The sequence below is a fragment of the Arvicanthis niloticus genome, chromosome 14, assembly GCF_011762505.2.
Source record: "Arvicanthis niloticus isolate mArvNil1 chromosome 14, mArvNil1.pat.X, whole genome shotgun sequence".
Lineage (NCBI taxonomy): Eukaryota > Metazoa > Chordata > Mammalia > Rodentia > Muridae > Arvicanthis > Arvicanthis niloticus.
This window is the reverse complement of record NC_047671.1, coordinates 39,085,060-39,108,728: the sequence shown is the minus strand read 5'-3', so window position 1 is coordinate 39,108,728 and position 23,669 is coordinate 39,085,060.

The window sequence follows — 23,669 nt, the reverse complement described above, 5'->3', positions numbered from 1 at the left end:
TTTTCAAGCAGAGAAACCAGAATCATTGCAAACGAGAATGTACACTTATTATATATTTCTCTTGAACTGAGCTCCCCCATTTATTTCATTTCTATGTCTGTTAGTTAAAAAAATGAATTGAGATAAATATATTTAATAAGTAATTTATACTGAGCTATAGGAAACATAAAACAGATAAAACTAATGTGCTTCTAATTTTCTCATAAATTCAGAAGATGGTTTGTTGTATTATTATTTATCTTCTGTAAATGCTTCCCATCCACTCGTAGCACACTTCAATGTAAGAATATTTTGGCTTTCCCAATTTGCCTGTTCCTCTCTTCTCCCAGTATTGTAGTTATTTCCTATCACCTTACAACATGTACGAGTGCAGGAGAGTCTGTTGCACATGAGCTTACACTGGCTTTAATGACCTTTCTAACGTAAGTGTTCTCAGTGAAAGACTTCCAATAATTCCTCAGGGGACAGAGAAAGTTGGGTTTAATGGCCTATCTCATCAAGGGAGATATTATGTCATAGAGAAAACAAAGGCCAACTCTGGTATTGGGAGGACTGATTTAGTGAAATCTACTTAGCTTACATTTTTTGGTAAAGTGTTGAAAGGAATAAAGTTTTCCTATAGTTTGAGGACTTAATAATAATCTGTGAGATATATAGAAATAAAGAGAAACAGAGCAGAACTACTATTTTATGAAAAATAGTCATCATATGAGGTAGAGATAGGGTAGGTTGGTCATTTTTTTAAAAATGATTTTTTTCTGTTTGTCCTGTAATTTTATTAATTGAACTTATGTCCTCTCAAATGCTAGGCAAGCACTCTACCTCTGAGCTATATTTCCAGTCTGGTGTTCTTGATTTTTGACTCTTCTTAGGTATTGTCATCCAGTTGAGGCATATTGATTTAGAAAATTAAGATTCAACTTGCATGGGCTATGTTCTTAACAATGCATAAAGCAAAGGATTCAAAATCTAGAACCTCTCAATTTCCTCAGAATGTATGATATACCTGATCAATACAGGCAAGTAAGTCACTCCTCTCAGCAACCCATTAGTAACAGTCTGTTTCTAATCAAACACTTTGAAGAACACATCCTGTAACCTTGAGAGTTGAGCTGATTTTGTCTGAACTGCTTTGGATTGTATGCTCTGTAAGGTAACTCACGTCCCCAAAATGAACTTTTACAGATAATCCCCTACTCAGCATAATAATGGGAATAATACATAATTCAGGATATATACAATTAAAATCAGATGCCTTATGGGAAAAATGTGTAGTAAGCAAAGACTTACATGATAGGACTTTCTCAAAATAGAGATCCATGATGCTATTTATGCATTTTAGCAACAAATCTCCAAGTCTCAATTCTCATAAAAGAAAGCTTTAAACTATAATCATAACCCTTAGATGGCCCTCACTTATGTGGACCGCTGTCAATTTTGACAGAGCATTTCTGATCTGTTCTATCACTTAATTTGAATCATTTTCTTGTTAATTTTTACTTTGTTTGATTTTTTCCTTCATTATTCAGTAAGAGGCCAAGAACCTGGAAACACTCACCTCAGGCCTCTAGCATCAGTATCAAAGTAATCATATTTAATATAGTGTTACATGAAACAACCTATATGCCAATGAGAGAATACAGGGAGGAGTGGATAGGAACACACATTGTTAGCTAACCAGGAGTCAGAGGAAGCTTTTTGAAAAATTGTTTGCTGTAGTCCCATCATCTCAATTCATTAGCTTACTTATAAAGTTTTCAATCACCAGAGAGTTCCCTAGAATGTTTACTCTTGCTTACTATTCATTGCATACCAGCTTGCCCAACTACCATTCTTATATAAGACAGGCCCACAAGCACAGGATGATACTCCCTACAGTGAGTAGATTCCTTCCACATCAACCATTAATCAACAAAATTCCCCACATTAGCCCACCAACCAATCTGATGGACGACATCCCTCAATTGAGGGTCCCTCTTCCCAGGTGATTCTAGTTGGTGTCAAGTTGGCAAAAAACCGCCTTATCTAGTAAAATAGAAAATTGATATAAATTAGAATTCTAGCCTTGACATTTGTCATGACTCACATGACAAACCACAATGGGGAATTTGACCTGGTCAGGAGAAACATAAACCATGAGACAGATTTATATAAGACAAAGAAAACAGATGAAAACAGGAAAGAACATTTGAGAATGTTATGAGGTAGGCAGGACATGTCATATCCTGATCATTATATCATGATCACTACAGTGGAAACAAAGAATTTAATGCCTCTCAAGTTCAGAGACTGAAGAGATTTGAAAATTATGTCTTCATCAGCAAGAGTTCTAGAAAGCACCCAAGCTGTGTCTAGTGGCACATGCCAGAATTTAGGAGAATGAGTCAAGATAAGGACAAGCTCAAGGTCAGTCTGTGCTGTATGCCTAGAACCAAGACAGCCAGAACTATCACAATGTACATATCTCAAACAAAGATTGTAGAAAAATAAAACGTAAGCCACTTAAAGACTCTTATTTTAATCACTAAAAAGTTACTTTGGGATTCATGGATTAGAGGTGGATATTGAAGCTTATATTCTAGTGTGGAGGATATTTAAAACAGATTTTCATCCACACAGAGACAAACCTAGTCCATACCCTAAGAAAAGACCCAAGAAAACTGAACTTCCAATGATGCTGAGAAACTGCACAAACCAGAAAATGACACGGTTTTTTTTGTATTTCATTCATATATAGGGATATAAATAATGAGCTAAGTGCTGAAGACTCACAGTGAAATGTCTAGGAGAGGAGGAGACAGAGCATAGCAGCGTCACCCTCAGAAGTGATTAACCTAGTCCCAACAAGTTGTGAATCAGCGGAGTTATATCCATATCCACACTATGATGTCTTGTGATGTGTATGTGTATTTACACATTGAAATATTTTTCAGCTTAAAGAAGAATGCAGTTATGTTATTTGCAGGATGATAGGTAGATCTTAGGATCATCATGTTAAGTGAAATAAGTCATAACCAGAAGACAAGTATCTCATGTTTTCTCTCACATGACAATATAGATTTTAAAAAAGTACTTGGAAGGAGAAGAGGGCTATTTAAGGAAAAGATGGAGACCATCAGAAAAGATGAGAAACAAGAAAGAAAAATAAGGTCTGGAAATGATCGAAGGACCCTATAGACATGTAAGAAAATACAATGAAACCATTTTTAAAAATTAACATATGACAATTAAAAGCTTAAGCTAGGTATATTCAGAGGCATAACAAAACTGAGTCACTTAAATCTTAAAGATTAAATATTAAATTTTGAAGCTAAGAAACACCCAAAATGCCCACCCTAACTGAACTATTAATGGCTGCTTGCCAGTATCTAAGAACCTGGTTGAGTTTTACCCTCCTAAAGCTTCCTGTAGCTGGTGATGTATGTAACAAATATTTTGTAATACTTTGGACAGGTCTTGAAACATGGTGACCACATTTATCTCTTTTTTGGCAACATAATATTAGTAATTTTCACAGTCATATGAGACAGATTTTCTATTGTTGTTTGTTTTCAAATCTTCAAAGGAAGAATATTTCCTCTTATATTTGACTCTTAACTTGTTTTCAAATTACATCAATAATAACGTTATCCAGCTGTGGCTTAAAGTGGAATCCTATATATGAATCTTCCAGCAGTGATGGAAATGAGACACTCTCTCACCTATCTGATGTTCTGTAATGCTTCTCTTTGGCACAAACAGAATAGATGTTCTTTTGTTATAAGGCCTGCAAGCTTCTATCTTAATTTGATTTTTCCTATTGAACATCTTGTACCAGTACCATTTCACTTTAAAAGACAGTTAATAACACTGAAAAGTGCACAAGACACTGTAAATCCTACTTGAAATGTAACCTGTGTTCTCATTAAAGTTAACATAAGAAATGTGTTATCCTCTTTATAGCCATTTCTGCCCTGGCCCTTATCGCATCGTTTGATGGTACTTTGTAAATACAATGAAACGAATGATATGTGAACAATTTTAAAGTTTTATGAAATTTCAAAAATCTTTACAGAATCAATTCTTTTTAAAACTCATGTCACCTATGTTCTTAGGAGACCTTACAACAAAACAATACAAGCTCCAAATTATCAGGCCCTGAAAATATCAGATGGTCTTAGAAAAGTGATTGTCTATCTAGAACTTGGTAGGTAGAGATTTTTTCATCCACACTTGTAAGTATGCCAAACAATTATATTAGAACCCCACAGAGAGTCTGTTTCTTACAGAAAAATGTATAGAGTTAAATGCCTTCCTAACCTGCAAACAAATGTCCTCACTTTGAAAAAGAGGCACACACTACTTACAGTACTTCTTTAAGATTTTAGAACTATTTTATAAATATGCTTTAATAAGTTCTTCCCATTAGAACAATGAATTGACTTGAAATGGATTCACAGAGAGCTGAGGTACAGGAGCAGGACTGGCTGTACACGCATGCAGGAAAACAGCATGGCATGTGCTACTGTGATGTTCTGATTTGCTGAAGGAAATGCTCCCTAAAGCTGTTAATGTTGCCTCAGTATCAGTGATAAACTGATGCCATTGTTTTTATGTTATATTACTAATATAAAAACTAGTTTTCTGAAAATAGAAGAAAGCACTGATTTCATTATCTGCCACTTTCAGGTACAGGTAAAGGAACGCATGCATCTCTCTTATGCCCTGCTCCATGGTGACAGACAAAGGTAATCTATTGTCCATAGAGAAAATGTTGACATGCTCCTGTTTGCTGTGATCAGCCTGTTCACCATTTCTCACTCTCCTGGAAGTACTGGATATTGGACTTATTCACATGATCACAAGTCCTGCTGTGTACTAATTAATTGACATTAAGTGAATTTGCATAATCTGTGCAACTTTTTTATGCTCACTAAAATATACTGAGACTGAAAATCCATTCATTCTTTGTTTCTGAATCTCGTACTTCTTAACAATGTAATGATTTGAGGGAAAGTATTTCTACAATAGTCTTTATCAAGGCTATAAAGTATATGTTATGGAAACATGCCAGATGGTTACAGTCAATATCAACCCAAGATTTTACATTTTGTAACCAAATATTTTCTTTATTATATCATAATTATAGTATGATATATGTATGTATGCATGTATGGTAAGTCTGTGTTTAGTTTCAATATATGTGTATGTATATGTATAAACATACATATATTTATTAAAATTTATAGATTTATTAAAGTGATTTCTAGGTAAATAATAGATATATTTATAATCATAACAAATATTTGTGGCTGATGGAGGTATATAACTAAGGTTGTAAACCATTGTTAGTCATTTCATACTATGTTCAGTCTTCTTATAATATCAAATTAAAAAGCAATATCCCTAAATGATTCATTTTGCTGGCCATCTGGGCTGCTTTCCTGTCTACCCCCATGCCTGATCCTGCCACCCTTTATCCCTTCTGCTCCCCTATCCCATCCTGGACAGTTCTTCCGTCTGCCTCCCGTGAATAAATTGTTCTTTCTTCTAAGTGGAATTGAAGGGATTGCTCAGGATGATATTTCCTAGTTACACCCATTTGCTTGCAAAATTCATGATGTCCTTGTTTTTAATAGCTGAATAGTATTCCATTGTATAAATGACCCATATTTTCTGTATCCATTCTTTAGTTGAGGGACTCTGTGTTGTTTCCAGCTTCTGGCTATTACGAATAAGGCTGCTATGAATATAGTGGAACACATGTCCTTGTGGTATGGTGGAGCATCTTTTGGGTATATGCACGGGAGGAGTATAGCTGAGTCTTTAGGTAGAACTATTTATTTCCAATTTTCTCAGGAACTGCCAGATTGATTTCCAGAGTGGTTGTACCAGTTTGCAATCCCACCAGCAGTGGAGGAGTGTTCCTCTTTCTCCACATCCTCACCAGCATGTGCTGTCACTTGTGGTTTTGATTTTAGCCATTCTGATTGGTGTGAGGTGGAATCTCAGGATCATTTTGGTTTTCACCAGGAGAATGAATGGAAAAATGCAGGTATAGGGGTTGGGAGGAACCTCTAGAAAGTTCCAGAGACCTGGGATGTTAGAGTTTCCCAGGACACAATGGGGATGACCTTAGTGGAAATGCCCAACAGTGGGGTGATGGAAAGACATTCTCTAGTGGATAGATAAAGCCCCCAGTCAGAGGGATGGTGTCATCAACCTACCTTTAAAGTTTTTGAACAAAAATTGTTTCTGTCTAAAAGAAATACAGGGACAAAAATTGAGCAGATACTGAAGATAACACTATCCATTGACTGGCCCAACTTGGGATCTATCCCATGTATGGTCACCAAACCCTGACATTATTAATGATGCCATGTTGTGCTTGCAGACAGGAGCCTAGTATGGCTGTCCTCTGAGAGGCTCTACCAGCAGCTGACTGAGGCAGATGCAGATACTTGCAGCCAAACATTAGACTAAGATCACCCCTATGGAAGAATTAGGAGAAGGATTGAAGAAGCTGAAGGTGATTGCAACCCCATAGGATGATCAATAGTATCAAGTAACCTGGACACCTTGGAGATTCCAGAGACTAAGCCACCAACCAAAGAGTATATATGTGCTAGTCTGTGGCTCTGACACATATGTAGCAGAGGACTGTATTATCTGGCCTCAGTGGGAGAGGATGTTTCTAATTTCAAAGAAACTTGATGCTTCAGGAAAGCAGAATGCCAGGCTGGTGGGGGTTGAGGGGTGAGGGCTGAGAGAGTCCTCTCAGTAGCAAAGGGGAGGGGGATACGGCGGAAAAAAAATGAGGAGAGGAAATAGGAAGGGGGGAACTTTTGAAATATAAATAAATAAAATATTAATTTTAAATATGCTCCCTGGTTGGTTGCTCAATCTCCGGAAGTTCCCTGAGAACAGGGTTAGTTGAGACTGCTGGAAACAGACTGAAAGAAATTAGAGAAACAACACCCTTCAAAATAGCCACAAATAGTATAAAATACCTTGGTCTAACTCTTAGCAAGCAAGTGAAAGATCTGTAGGACAAGAACTTCAAATCCCTGAAGAAAGAAATCGAAGACCTCAGAAGATAAAAAGTGTTCCCATGCTCATGGATCAGTAGGATTAACATAGTAGAAATGGCCACCTTACCAAAAGCAATCTACAGAGTCAATGCAATCTCCATCAAAATTCCAACACAATTAATTCTTCACAGACATGAAAAGAACAATTCTCAACTTCATATGGAAAAACAAAAAATCCAGTATACCCCAAGCAATTCTCAACAATAAAAGAACTTAATGGGGAATCAACATCCCAGACCTCAAAATGTACTACAAAGCAATAATGATAAAGACCACATGGTATTGATACAGAGACCAACAGATTGATCAATGGAATAGAATCAAAGAACCAGAAATAAAGCCTCACACCTAAGGACACTTGATCTTTGACAAAGAAGCCAAACACAAACAGTTGAAAAGAGAAAACATCTTCAATAAACATTGCTTGTCTAACTGGCAGACTGTATGTAGGAGAATAGAAATAGAGTCATATTTATCACCTAGCACAAAGCTCAAGTCCCAGTAGTTCAAAGACCTCAATACAATAATTTTTAAAACCTCTTTAAATAGAATATGTTGCTTAATGTTCAAAAACACATAAAGTAAGGCAGATATTTTCTGAAGATGTATAAATATTAGGAATAATTAAAGATATTGATTCTTGCTATAGGAATAATACTAGCTTATTTTTCAGATAATTAATTGTATTTTATTATTTTAATATTGGCTCCCTGTATGATATTTCTTTTTCTGTATTTGTTACAATGATCAATAACCCATGGATACCTAAACAGTAAAAAGCAGAAAAAGAAGAATTCAAAAACCATCATAAGTTTATAAATTATGTGATATAATTCAAATGCAATCATTTTGCTGACAATCACTGACCTAAACTATACTAGTAAAATCATGATACATTTTTTTGTTTCAAGCTAATAATAAAACAATCTATTAAAATGTTAACATTATACATTTGAATTTTGTTCACTTTTCCTAAGATCTTCTATTTATAAAGAAGGGATGCTAGATAATATTCCCTTTGTTTGCTCAGTGATTTTATGTGCAGACCAATGGCTACTTCAAGACAATGGACATTATTTCCTCACCCAAATCTTCAGGCATTTCAGTTGAAGAATAATGCAATTGTGAATCTACTCAGGCATGAAAAAAAATAAATAATTTCTGACAACCAGAAAAGTATAGCAAAGTTATGATGCTAAAGTTTGAAGTAACATTTATTTCCTTTTGAAAGAAAATACTAGAAAAGATTACATAAAATTAATTTAACACAGTAAATTTATATTGAATAAAACTATATTAGCAATTCATGACCATTTTTTATTTCAATTATATAGTAATAAATTTAAATGGTATATTGGAAAGATCATAATATATATTCTAATGTAAATTTCATCTAAATTTCAAATTAAACACTGTCATGGTTAGTTTTAATTGCCAATTTGACATACTCTAAAGTCACTTGGGAAAGAACTCTCAATGGGAGATTTTCTACAGGAGATTGGCCTGAGGCATATCTGTGGAGCATTGCCTTGATTGTCTTAATTGATATAGAATGATCCACCTTAATTATCTACTCATGGTTTGGACCATTCCCTAGTCAGAGTCAGTAGTTGGTAAACTTTAAAACATGGAGAAAGCAATCCATGGATTTGATACAACCACTTGCTTCCAATTTTTGTCTTTGACTTCCTTGCAATTATGGATCATAACTTAGAAATTTGTGCCAAATAAACTTTCTCTCTGCTTTTGACAGAGTATCACTAAATATAACAAGGAAAATAACAAAGACAACCACTGGCAAAAAATTATATACCCAAATAATAAAATTCTTATTTTCAGTTTGAGGTGATAGGATATTATGAAAATATCGTATGTTCTAATAGATTGGAACTTTTGTTGTATTTCATAGCCTGAGTTAAAAATACGTGCTGTGGTTGCTTAAAACCTCAGACTGATATCCTACTGTGTACTCAGCCTATTTGTTTAATGTGCCTTTAAAGGAACAATGTAAGACTCAACCTTACTTTTTAAAGATTTTCCATGTAATCTATTATTCGAACATAAGCTAATGCATTGTTGTAATCATAAATTATGTAGTCATCCATGCCCCTGACCCAAAACACTACTTTTGCTGAAGGCAGAAAATAACAAGGTTAAAAGCAACCTTCTAAAAATAAATATCCACTTATAAATATTGTTTGATAAACATTAACGTTTACAGTACTGTTTGTTTCCTGGGCCAGTTGTGACCAATTGGAGCCAGTGAATTATTCCTTGTAAAACTGCCCTGAACATTTCTGTAAAGTATACCATTTTTTTCTCCATGTGATGCTTTCTGTGCCATCCCATCAATACAGAGTGAAACCCTTTATTATAGACACAGTCACAGATAGATACATATATACAGAATACAGGGACATCAGTTACACAACAGACAGATACACTTGGGAACACATAGGACAGCTTTCAGGAAGGCACAGATTTAGATGCACAGAACAGACAAATGGAAGATGGAGGAGATAGGGAGAAGAAAGTAGAACATTCAAATCTGGATTTGCTCTTTGAAAAATCACTCCTGGAGGAGGGTGTTTTATTTCTTCCCTTAATGTCACATCAATGTGTTATTGGTGATGTAAAGTCAATCACTAATGCATATAAACCAAATAGACAGTATCAACCTTGCCCTGTTTTTTTTTTAAAAAAAAAATGTTTCATAGGATTGACTATACTCAAGTCTATTGCATAATACAAGCACAAGAAATCTTCCTACACTTTTTTTTTTACAAGTAGAACAATATAATAAAAATAAGCATGAACAAACATACACATACACTGAAAGTTACTCCACCTTAGGGCAACAATTCCCCTATTAGATACTACAGACTAACAAATAAAGGTCCCATTGAGTAAATTCTTTTGGAGTTATTAACATAGAACCTCAAACACTATAGGCTTTTGTCATTGCTCCTGAATACTCTCCAGAAGTTGTTGGTAAGACCCCATTGCTGAAAACTCCACATACCTGAGCCATATAATATAGAGAAACCAATTTGGTACACTACTGAAAGATTTGACTCTTCTTGTCACCTTTCATGGTGCTAAAAGTCCTTAACATGCTATGAAATGAGAAAAAATCTATCAGTCTTACCCAACTTTGGTATAAGTGACAACAATTTCCAGTCTGGTAAGCTGTGTCCATAGATACAATAATGCCACAAACATTGTAGGAAAAGCCAACTATTTTCTGATTGGATTTATCTTGAGCTCCACCAGATCAAACTATACCTGATAACATTGTTGGAGTAAATGCTTAGATAAGTTACAAAAGGTCCCATTGAGTAAATTCTTTTGGAGTTATTAACATAGAACCTCAAACACTATAGGCTTTTGTCATTGCTTCTGAATACTCTACAGAAGTTGTTGTTAAGACCCCATTGCTGAAGACACCACATACCTGAGCCATATAGTTACAAGTAACAAGTAATAGGCCCTAGAAGAGAACCTACTACTACTATTTTGCTTAAATAGTCATAGTATTAAATGAACTACAAATGACTGCATTATCATACCCATAGATCAATACATCCCTCAATCCTTCTTAAGAAGCTTCTATTTGCAATAGATAGTGATTGACACAGAAATCTACAAATAGCCAAGGCACAAAACAATATGCCACCTCTACAGTTTCTTTGCCTCATTCCTGATTTTATAGGAAATTTTTTTCTCTATTAAGTGTAATTGTTGAGTAAAGAATATCTGTACATAGCTACTATATAGAGCTACATTTCTTTTATTTCTTGTTTTTATCATATTTATTAAAAAGCATATTGAACTGTGTCAAAAAAAAACCCTGAGGAAACAAATAAAATAAAACAAAATAAAACAACAGCAACAACAAAAAACTCACACAGTCTCTTTCTGCTGCCTGCAGATCAAATTAGAGAACTCTCAGCTCCTTCTCCAACATCATGTCTGCCTGGATCTGCCATGCTTCCCATCATGATGATAATGGACTGAATCTCTCAACTGTAAGCCATCACCAGTTAAATGTTTTCCCTTGTAAGAGTTGCCTTGATCATGATCTCTCTTCACAACAAAAGCAACCCTTTCTAAGACATTCATATTAATTTTATTTTTGTGTTTATGTAATTATTAGTATAACAATGTCTTTACAAAAGCAGTCTGGTAGCACCCCTTCCCTATTGTGAGCAATAGTGTGAGGAAGATCAGGGTTAAATCTTTGAAAGCCCTGTTTTATTCATTTATTCAGCAAGGAATCCATCTTGGACTGATATATATATATATATATATATATATATATATATAATTTTGGTGACTTTGGAGGTTGTTTATATATTTAGACTTCTGTGACAACGTAATTATCACTGACCTATATATATTTGTGTTGAGTATCATCTTCACTGGATGCATTTTCAAGACACAAGCTGATTTCTGGATTTCTGAGATTGTAACATTTTATAATCCTACTAACAGTTTTCTTTTGAGAGCTACAATCACTTCATGGTCTTAAAATAAATGCTTGGGCTGCTTATCTAATTTTACTGATTTTAGTGAATATTCAAAGTTCTTAAAATATGGTGGCTTTTAAAACACATGCAGTGATAGCTTATTGGAATTTCACTGGCATTTTTCTTAAAGATGAATGATATTAAATATTTTAAGTGTATTTATAATATATATATGTATGTATGTATATGTGTGTGTGTGTCAAAATACTTTTGAATTTTTGTTGACTTTAAATTATTACTAACTAGTTACAACATTTATGTATATCTTCTATATACAGCTTCTTTGTTGGAAATACTCTTGCCAGTGTTTTCTGCTAGTCTATATTGAATCTTTTCACTTTCCAAATGGTATCTTTTGGAAATGATTTTAATTTTGATAATATACAAAATAATTTTTTCATCACTTCATGTTTTCAAGCTTTACAGTTTCTTATTTTAGCAAAAATGGATACAACTCTGGAATATCAAGGCATGGGGAGAGGGCTACCGCATGAAGTTCACAATGACCTAAGCTGCAGCTCACCATAGACTCTGCACATCACCAGCCACTCCTAGAAACTCTAATAGCACAGTACAGTCCATCCCTCATCTCAATGACACCTTCAATCTTAATAATAGCATCTGTTTCATGTTAAATCTTCAGACATAAAGTCATCATTTTATGATGATTTATCTTTTTTGTTAATTTACTTAGTTTATTATTATTTTGTTGCAAAATCTTTTCAAGAGGGCCAAGCGGTCTTAAACTCATGCCATAGCCTGGTAGGCCTTGACTTATGATCATGCCTGAGCTTCTCCTGTAGCTGAAATCACAAAACAAGCTCTGATGATTACTATTTTCTTTTGACAGAACAGTAAGCCATGTGAATTCAGGATGACAGGAACTCTAATTGAGCTCACCAAGTGTGTGACAGTGGTTGCCCATTCAGGGTTATTGCCAGTATTTGTTGACCTTTTATCCAAGAGATTCCAGCAACGTGCTATTGGTGGCCAGCATCCACTTGAAAGAAAGAATGTACCTACTTATTCATCTTTACAGCTCAGCCATTTTCTCTCAATCCATTGGGCTTAGATTCTACCTCATGTGCTGAGCACTGTGGTCCATCAGGACTGTGTCAGACTCAATGACACAGATATATATTAGCCACCATCCCTGTCTCTGTGGGACTGCCAAATTGAAGACACAGAAAAAGAAAGAAACCTAGACATTAATTTGAGAACATCATCTGCTAATAGGCCATGTTTACACAGACAGTATAATTGTTCCAGGAAAATTCAAAACTGGCCATGTTAATTTAGTGCCTAGACAGCTGACCTGTTGTGATACATGATCGAGTTTTAGTGTTTATTATTATTTTCTATATCTTTATTTTTTAATTTTTAAATTTATTCATGTGTATAGGTATGACTGCCATTTATCTAGTGTAACCATAAAGGCCAGAGGGTCTGATGCTTTGGTGTAGGTTCTGGGAACTAAACTCAGATCTTCAAAAAGAACAACAAAGTCTTTTAAATGCTAGTCTGTCTCTCAGCCCCTATTACTGTTTTGCCTGTCTGTCTGTCTGTTTGTTTGATTTATCTTTAGTCTTTGTTTTTACAGTCTAGTCATTATCCCCCTCCTGGTCTACCTTCAGACAGTTCCTCATCCCATTTCTGCCCCCCCCCCCTTTCCCAAGAAGATGTCCTCACCTCCAACCCCACTACTACATCAGGCCTCCCCACTCCCTAGGGTCTCAAGTATCTCAAGGGTTAGGTCCATCTTCTCACACTGAGGCCAGACCAGGCAGTCATCTACTTGCATATGTGTTGGGGGCCTCAGACCAGCTAGTGTATGCTGCCTGGTTGTAGTGTCTGAGAAATCTCAGAGGTCTAGGTTAGTTGAGATTGCTTTTTATAATTTAATACCCAACCAAGGGGAGAGAGAACCTGTAGATACCATATCCAAAGGTTAGGCACAGCCCCCGTTTGAGGGATGGGACCATCCACTCATGCCCAAAATTTTAACACAGAATTGCTCCTGTCTAAAGGAAATACAGGGACAAAGAGTGGAGCAGAGACTGAAGGAAAGGCCATCCAGAGACTGTCCCACCTAGGGATTCTTCCCATATACAACCATCAAACCTAAACACAATTGCTGATGCCAAGAAGTACTTGCTGTCAGGAGCCTGGTATAGCTGTCTCCCGAGAGGCTCTCCCAGAGCCTGATCAATAGAGATGGGGATGCCTGCAGCCAACCATTTGACTGAGCACGGGGACCCCAATGGAGGAGTTAGTAGAAAGACTGAAAGAGCTGAAAGGGTTTGCAATCCCATAGGAAGAACAACAATATCAACCAATGAGAGCCCAAGATCTCCCAGAGACTAAACCACAAACCAAAGAATACACATGGAGGGATCCATGGCTCCCGCTGTACATGTAGCAGAGGATGGCCTTTCCTGGCACAAATGGGAGGGGAGGTCCCTGGTCCTATGAAGGTTTGATGCCCCAGTATAGGGGAATGCTAGGGGGGTGAAGCAGGAGTGTGGGGGGGGGAGCACCTTCATAGAAGCAGGGGATAATGGGATAGGGAGGTTGTGGAGGGAAAACTGGGAAGGAGAATAATATTTGGAACGTAAATAAGTAAAATAATCAATACATTTTTTTAAAAGAAAACTTTTCTTTTCCTAGGTCACTATGATTTTCATCTTTTTGTCATTGTCTTCTCCTCCCTCTCCTTCTTCTCTCTTCTTCTTCCTCTTCATCTTCTGAAGCTTTTGAATTCCTCTTTTCTTGTGTATGTCTATGCTTGATTTCAAATTGCCCTTAATATAAAATGTCAAGTAAGAATCAAAATGAACTCTGTGCACACAAATATCCAGCTCTTCTAGTATCACTCCTAGTAGGGCCTACTTTTCTTACTTTGAATTTCTTTGATGTATTTTCCATGCTCAATTTCTATAGTCTAGTTCATTCCAGTCATCTGAAAATTGATTTTATGTAAATACTAAGCTGCTTAAATGGCTGTAGCTTCGTAACGGCCACATAAATTCAAAGCCAACAGTTTTCATCAACTTCTCTTTTTCAAAATTGTTATGGAATCTTTCATTCTCATACAATATACATTGTATAACCTCCTTATCAATTTTCTATTTTTAAAATCCAGTGTTCAGTTGGGATTATGGTAAGAATGTAGATCATTTTAAGGGAATTTGTTATAATGATAACAACTTTTCAAATCTATGAGCCTGGTAAAACTTTCAATTTATTTAAGTTATATCAATTAAGATTTGAAGGATTTTGAAAGGCAGAGATAGTATATTTTTTGAGAAATTAATGATATTTCATATTTAAATGTCATTGTAAATGTTACTTAAAATTTCAAATTATGTTTATTTTAAATATAGAAGCAGCTTTCTGTTTATTGACACTCATGAAACCTTATTAATCTCACTTTTACTTCTTATAACATATTTGTCAATTTCTTAAGATTGTTTATGATATCTGTATAAAACGGCAACTGTTTTTTTTAACAGTTGTCCCCCCTATTTTTGTAAATTTGAAATTTGTACTTTTCCTAGAAGATTGTGTCAACTGTCACTTGAGTTAAAATGTAGTATAGAAATGGTATCAGATATCTGTACATTTTCACATTTAAACATTTTTGTTAGTAAATGAAAAGTTGTCACAGTCTTTTGTAGAGATTCTTCACTGTAATAAGTTTCCTGATTTAAAATTGCTGACCCTTGAGACTCACCCTTGAGACAAGTATCCTGTTAGGTTATCCAATCTCAGGCAAGTGGTCAGTTCTAAGCACAATATGTTTGAGACACACTAAATGAACTCAACAGATTGCTTTATTTATATAATTTAATATATAATATATTATTATATGTATACATATAAAATATATCTATATAAGTATGTAACAAAAATAAAATAATAAGACATTAGAAAATTGAGAATGAGGAGTGACAAAGAAGAACTTGAAGGGAAAATATGAAGGAGAGGAAAAATGTCTCTATAGTACTCATATGAAACTCTCAAAGTAAATGTTTACATTAATAAATAGGTTTTTCTTATTTTTTTACTACTTTTATTTTTTTACAGTCCAACCATTGCCCCCCACCTCGGGTCCCCTCTCCCACAGTTCCTCATCTTAGTCACACATATGCTATGTGTGCGCACACACACTCGCGCTCGGACACACACACACACACACACACACACACACACACACACACACACAGAGAGTCTCCAAGAGGATGCCCTGCTCTCAGCCAGGCCTCCTTACTCCCTGGGGCCTCAGACCAGCTCCTGTATGCTACCTGTTTGGTGGCTCAGTGTCTGAGAGATCTTGGGGGTCCAGGTTAGTTGAGACTGCTCGTCTTCCTATGGCATCACTCTCCTCCTCAGCTTCTTCCAGCCTTTCTCTAATTCAACCATAGGGGTTCCCAATATTTATAAAATGTTGCCATAAATTTTTCCTTAACATATTGAAAAATAAGCTAACTTTTGTCATGACTTTAAAATTGAGATATATTGCTTTGTTTTCATTTTTCATGGTTAAATAGAGACTGTGGGATAGCAAGAAAACAAGAAGAGAACAAAGTAAAAAAAAATCAAAATAAAGAAAAGAGCCTTTTAATCCTTGAGGCTCCAGGGAAGGAGGAGGACCCTCTAGGAGGCAAGAGGGAGGAGGAATGGGATGAGGAACTGTGGGAGGTAGTACCAGGATGGGGGGATAACAACTGGAATGTAAATATATAAAACAAATTTTAAAAATTCAAACTAAAAAAAAGAAGAAAGAAAATAGTCTTTAAGATGAATGAACGATTTGCCTAATGTTTGCCTTTTTCTTCTTGTTAGACAGACAAAGAGTATTTTTAGCAAGCACCTCACAGCCTGTCAACGCTCTAATACTTCATAATTTATAAAACAGCTTTTCTCTCCACAAAGCTCAATATACTTCACAGATACATCATTGATGCTCACAATATTCCTCCAGGGAACATAGGCGACAGGAATTATTATGTGTTTTACTAAGGGAAGGAAAGAATGAAACAACAAGAATCCATTACCACCAGTGAGCTAGAGTCCAGCATTGGGCTTTTCTGCCTGAGCAGGCTCTGAAGACAGATGGAAGTGACTACACTTAGCCAGGAGGGCAGAACTGCAAAGTCAAGGGAAGTATTCATGTAGCAGGTAAATGGCTCCTGTCTTCCTCACTTGGATGCCCACTTAGGGACTGATTTCACTGAACATGATGGCTAAAGCAAAGCCTTCATTTGCTTTAAAACATTTCCATGACTAGTCTCATCTCAGTAATAAGAATGACAGCTATCTTCTTAAAAAAAAAAAAAAAAAAAAAAGAAAAGAAAAAAGAAAAGAAAAGCAAAAAAGAAACCTAGAACAATGAAACTATGAAGAATCTATGAGGGCAGCCCTAGCTAAGACTCCTAGCAACGGGAGATATGGAGCCTAAACCAGCCATTTTCTATAACCAGGCAAGATTTCCAATGGAGAGGTTGGGAACACCAAGCCAGCCAAACTTTCAAACTACATATTGTTCTGCCTACAAGACGTGTAGGAACAAAAGCCTAGCATAATTGTCATCAGAGGTTTCACCCAGCATCTCATGGGAAGAGATGCAGAGACCCACAGGCAAACAGGTGGCATTTGGGGAATCCTAGGAAGGAAGAGGAAGAAGGATTGTAGGAGCCAGATTTGGTCAAGGGCTGACAAGAAAACCTACAGTTGTGCAGCTTGGTCTGCATTTGAGACTCTTAACATCAGGAGCAGGGGCTGTCTCTGACTTTGCCTGCGTTTCCCCCTACTGGGCTGCCTTGCCTGGCCACAACAAGAGAAGATGCACCTAGCCTTACTGCAACTAGATATGCCAGAGGTAACAGATACCTTCGGGAAGCCTCTCGTTTTCCAAAGAGAAGGGGAGAAGTGGATGGGAGTAGAGGGTTGAAGGGCTGAGACTTGAGGAGGGAAACTATGATAGGGATGAAAAACATAACGAACAAACAAACAAACAAAAACAGAGCAAAAGTAGTTGTCATTCATTAACTTTCTTCCCCCACTTCCCTTACCTGCAAGTTGTGCCAGCTCACCCTCCATGGTTAATTTCAGGTAGATAAACATTCATCCTGTCATCAATACCTCTGAAGAACCTAACAGTCTGGTAACCAGAAGGATGAACAACACCCATCCCCAATATTTACTACCCTGGTGATCTGCCTTTTGTTTGGTTTTTGGTTTTTGTTTGTTTTCTCTTTGTTGTTGGTGGTGGTATTTTTTGTGTTTGTTTTTAGTTTTTACTTTTTTAGGATTAACGACCTCATAATTGCCCTGGTGATTACAAGGCTTTCCTTTTTTTTTCTTCCATTCTGATTTCTTTGAATCCCAACCCACCCTAAACAAAACAGCAAGACAGGAAGAATAGATTGAAAAATACTATTTGTAGCATTATTATTATTATTATTATTATTATTATTTATCATCATCATCGTTTTTACCTGGGATATACGTAATAGCTAAAACCAAAATAAGTTATCCAATTTCACTTTGAAAGAAGCTCTATGGTTAAGGAACACATATAGGATAATTATTTTGATTTAATATATTATATTCCCCTAATGTGTGTGCTTTGAAACATGCTACATTCAATCAACATTCTGCTGCTTAGTTCTTTCTTATTCTGAGGCTTTATTCATTGACTGCTATTCAGAAAAAAAAAAAAAAGAGAGAATTTGCCTCTTTCCCAGCCCTCTATAAACCACTTTCCTATTTTCTATGTCTCCAGCCTTTCAACACTTTTATCATCTTATTATTTACATGAGTATGTGGTATATGTATTTTTCTGTCTGTCCACATGCTGATTCATGCATATGCAATTATTCTATATACTTCCAATAAATTTACCTTCTACTCTGCTTTCCATAGCATATGGTATTCTCCCTTCAAAATATCCAGTTACGTAGTTTCTAGGTTTCACCTCCTTAAAGAACTTTCTACAACAGCCTCCTAATCTATTCTGTTTAGACATTTGAAAACCTCATACACAGCTGTTATTCTGCCTCCTTTCTTCGTTCTGCACCTCATGCTGAAGATTCTGCTGCTTGTATTTTGAAGTTTGTACCCTTTGAAACACAGTGTCCTCTCTCTCTCTCTCTCTCTCTCTCTCTCTCTCTCTCTCTCTCTCTGTCTCTCTCTCTCTCATTCTTTTTTATTGACTTTGGTCATTTACTCACTTTATAACCCAATCTCAGCTACCCCTCCCTCTACTCTTCCCAGTCCGTACCTCTCACCTCCTCTTCCCCTTCCCACCCCTCCTCCTTCCCTTTTCCCCAGGAAAGGGATGGAAGCCACCCTCAGATATCAATCAGCCCAGCATATCAAAGAACATCAAGAGTAGGTGCATCTTTTTCCACTGAGGCTAGACAAGGCAGCCCAGTTAGAGGATGCAAAGGCAGGCAACATAGATAGAGACAGTCTGCACTGCTACACATGTGCAGACAGCCTTCTCTTTCATGCTCTCTGGTTGGCAGTCCAGTCTCTCTGAGAGTCCATATGTCCAGGTTAGTTGATTATTTTCCAATAGCTTACTAAGAAAGAGAATGTGAGGGAAATCTGGGCGCACAGTGTGTATCCAAAAACTTTCATCTGCATTTGCTCTTAGTTACCAATTTAAGCACACATAATATTCTGTATTCTGAACTAAAAAAAAAAAATTACAGAGAAGCTCTCAGCTTCTGATACTGCTGCTAAGTAATTTAAATCTGCTGTGATTCTATCAATCTACAAAAAGAATAAATTATAAATTTTGAAACAATTTTCTAAACTATTCCGCAAAAGATGTATTTTACAATAGCAAGCCAGGACTTAAGAGATGCCTATTTACTGTGCTGGTTACTGAAGACCCCTGGTATTTGCAAATTAAATACCTCAAGTACTGAGATTACCTTCCTGATAACCCCCACACTTCCCCTTTCTAGTCTCTTCTTATATGCCTATAGCTGAGAGGGAAACCTAATAAAATGAATCTACTTTTTCTCTTACTTCTTATTTTAAACCACTTCTTTTTGTGATCCCTTCTATAGGATTTTCTTACCTTCATTACACAGTATTTTAGTTGGTATTCTATCCTAGTTCCATACTTTCCTATCATTAGATCTGTATCTCATGGGTACAGTGCATTTTACATTGTAACTGTAGCTATTAATTTTATGCTTTCTTTCACTGCATACTGTCAGGTTTTATCAGTCCATCGGTTTTAGCTCTCAAGTGCTGCCATATGCAATGTGTCCTTTCTGTTAAATCCTTAAAGTAGCATATCAGCTTGCTGCACTTATACATAAGCATAGACACCATGTTATGAGCTAAAGGATTAAAAATCAATTTTCCATGAATTACTTTCTATAGTCCACCAGGCTTCTATTTAAAAAAAAAATGGATTGATTCATGGTGCTGCACAGTGATGGTTCAAATTTTAAGAGCACTCACTGTTCTTGCCAAGAACCTGGGTTCAGTTTCAGTACACACAGTACCCACACAACAGTTCGCAATGGTCCTTACCGGCAATTCTACAGGACCCAGCTCCATTTTCTGACCTCATCACCAGTCATATACACAATGCCTTTACATACATACAGGAAAAAAAAAACCTCATATACAGAAAATAAAAATAAATAAATATTTTTTTAATATACATAAAGTGGCATTTAAAGGAGAAAATTTATTCCCTGGCATACTGGCAAGCCCAAAATCCTAAGGATCCTGAAAAAATAATACATACCTGGTGAGGTCCCACTTCCTAAGATGTAAGTACATGCAATACAAGGAATAAAGAACCTTTGTAAGACCCCTTTACACAGACTCCATAAAGTCTCTATCATAGTTTGTTTTAATCATTATGATCAAAAAAATTTCCTGATTCAAATCACACCCGATTCAAATTAAAAAGTATGTTTTAAAGAACACAAATATACTATAATATTGGTCCTATTCACCTAATCTCATTAGTATGAGACAGCTAGTGAGCATTCAGCTGTTAATAGTTATAGGCATGATTCAAATACAAATTTATATAGTTTTGACCATGTTTTTTTCTAATCTCAACAATATTAATCTGTATTGTACTTCCAGGCTATTTCTACCTCCAAATCACATCGTATAAGGTCATGATAGGTTAGTTTTAATGTGGCCCAATCATACACTCTGACCCTAAAATCATTTTCACAAATTGAAAACTGAAGGTATCCATCTGGTAATTAAACCTCTCCTAAATATGACCAAAACATGTCTTACCCATCTTGCATGTAAAATTTTCTCCTGGTAAAAACAATATGAGTTAAATATCCTCATTACAAGTTCAGTAAGTAATATAAAGCAATTTAATTAGCTTAGCTTTAGAAATGCTAAGGGGAACATTTTAGGTTTATTATTATTATTATTATCATCATCATCATCACCATTATTACTATTACTATTATTATTATTATTATTATTATTATTATTATTAATCTGCTTTTACAATCTAATTGTTATCCCCCTCTCATTCTTCCCTCTGACAGTTCCTTATCCTATTCCTTCTCTGACTCCCCTTTTCCAAGAGAATGTATACACACACACACACACACACACACCACCACCACCACCACCACCACCACCACCACCACCACCACCAGGCCTCCCCACTCCCTGGAGCCTCAAGTCTATCAAGGGTTAGGTGCATCTTCTCTCCCTGAGGCCAGACCTGGCAGTCCTCTTCTGTATATGTGTTGGGGGCCTAAGACCAGCTAGTGTACGCTGCCTGGTTGGTAGCTCAGTGTCTGAGAGATCTCAGGGGTCCAGGTGAGTTGAAACAGCTGGTCTTCTATGGGGTTTTGCTTTGCTTTGCTTTGTTGAAAAAGCCATGTTTTTAAAGTGCAGTAGAGCATGTCATACATGCATTTAGAACTTTTAGTAAATAAGGAGATATGCTTAAAGATATTTCCAGAAGCTCTTAGAATAGCAAAAATGTAAGGATGTGAAGTGTGATGGGAAGTGACACTATGTGGAGGTTTAGGGTTGATTTTATAATTGAGAGCACAGGATGCGTATTAGAGCAGTGAGGTTAGATAGTTGTACATATGACTGATAAATGAATCTGATAGCTAGTAGCTAACTTAAAGTCTTGATGTAGTGACAGGGAGATTTCGGGGAGAGAGGAGGAGGGAAGGATGGAAGGGAGCAAAAAAAAGAATAAAGGGAAAAGCAAAGAAAGAAAAAAGAAAAAAGAAAAGGGACAAGTTAATGAAAAAGACATGGGTATAATTTACCTACCATTCTACCAGCTAGTTCTAGATGGTCTCAAGAGTTTTAAGCAGAATCTCCTTTCCCTGGGCCTCCCCTTCATTCAGACATCACTGTCTCCCGGAGCTGGCAAATAGCCTCTGAATATCTACACACAAAACCTTGTCTAGTTCTAATCTGTTCCCTACATATCACTCAAAGGAATATTAAATTTTAAGTGTGACCATGTCATCCTACTGCCTAAATCCTTTAAATGTCTTTAGTTGCTCTGCAGATCATTAACTGGTTCTGGGAGGCCCTGGGTCTTCCAGCCTGAACTAAGTCTGCAGTAGTTTATATATTACTTTTTGTGCCTTGTGATTTCCCCTCTGCTAATCCCAGTTCACTTTTCAAAAAAACAGGCTTAAATGTGACTTCCACAAAGAAACTTTCCTGAAATTAAAGATTATCTGAATTCCCCCAGCATATTTTCTCAAGACCTCTCATGCATCTTGGCAGCATATTTTACTTCTGCAATGTTTAATTCAGTATTTTCCATCATTTAAGATACACTTCGCCGGGCGGTGGTGGCGCACGCCTTTAATCCCAGCACTTGGGAGGCGGAGGCAGGCGGATTTCTGAGTTCGAGGCCAGCCTGGTCTACAGAGTGAGTTCCAGGATAGCCAGGGCTACACAGAGAAACCCTGTCTCATAACCCCCCCCCCCAAAAAAAGATACACTTCTATCCTTTAAAGATACATTACCATTCCTTAAGTAAGACAGTCTCATATCTGGCTTATGCTCTATAGTTATATTCGTAATTGTTATTATCACTGCAGTTACTAGTTATTAGAATATTATTATGTATTGCTGTTTTATCATATTTTAATATTTATTTTAGATTTGAGGAAACTGAGAAAGAGACTGGCTTCAGGGCTCAGAGATCAAGGCAAGGTAGAAGGTTAATTCTAAAATTATGTTATTTTCTTAAGCCTTGACTCTCACACATGTTGTGTAACCATAGGTAGATAGCAAGTGATGAGAATATTTGAAGCTTGTCAAGAAGGTTCAATGCATTCATACCTTAGAATTCAGAGTAACAAATGGCAACATGTACTATAAAATTATGCAGCGAATAGAACCATATTAAAATAACTACTATGTGATGGCTCCCCAACATTTATTAATCTTATGAGAATGATAATTTCACTGGGTTGTTGTTTATCCCTAAGAATGTATTCTAAGTATGTGGTCCAAAACCTCAGTAAACTATCTTTAGTTTTCAATTGTTGAAATTTTATGCATGTTTTTTCTCAGTGGCTTGACTGGTAATTACTGGGAATGTAATACTAGGACTAATTCAGAGACACATGTTATAGCTAATAGTGTTAAGGCATATACTATCATACAGAGTGAAAGCATGAGTCATTTGCCCCAAATCTAAGCTCTCCTAAGGACTAAGCATGTAGAGTATTACCCTACCCAAGGTAATGTTCCCCTTCACCGAATAAGATTGATATCATTCAGTATTTAGCATAACATGGATCTGAGGTGGTGCTTTCTTACAGACTCTTCATTTTTCAAAACCCAGCATCTTATAAAATTATTGAGAAATACTCACCTCCTAAAAATTCTTGATATTATATCTTAAAAGTCTTTGATGCAAAAAACCACCATATATAGCTCTGTGTTTTACACTGAAAAACCTAGAAATGAAATGTACTCAAGAACAAGCCACACCTGTTTCTAGTTTTTGAAAATATAACAGCAAAGTTTGATATTTGTTAAGATATGTCCAAACTACATTAGACCT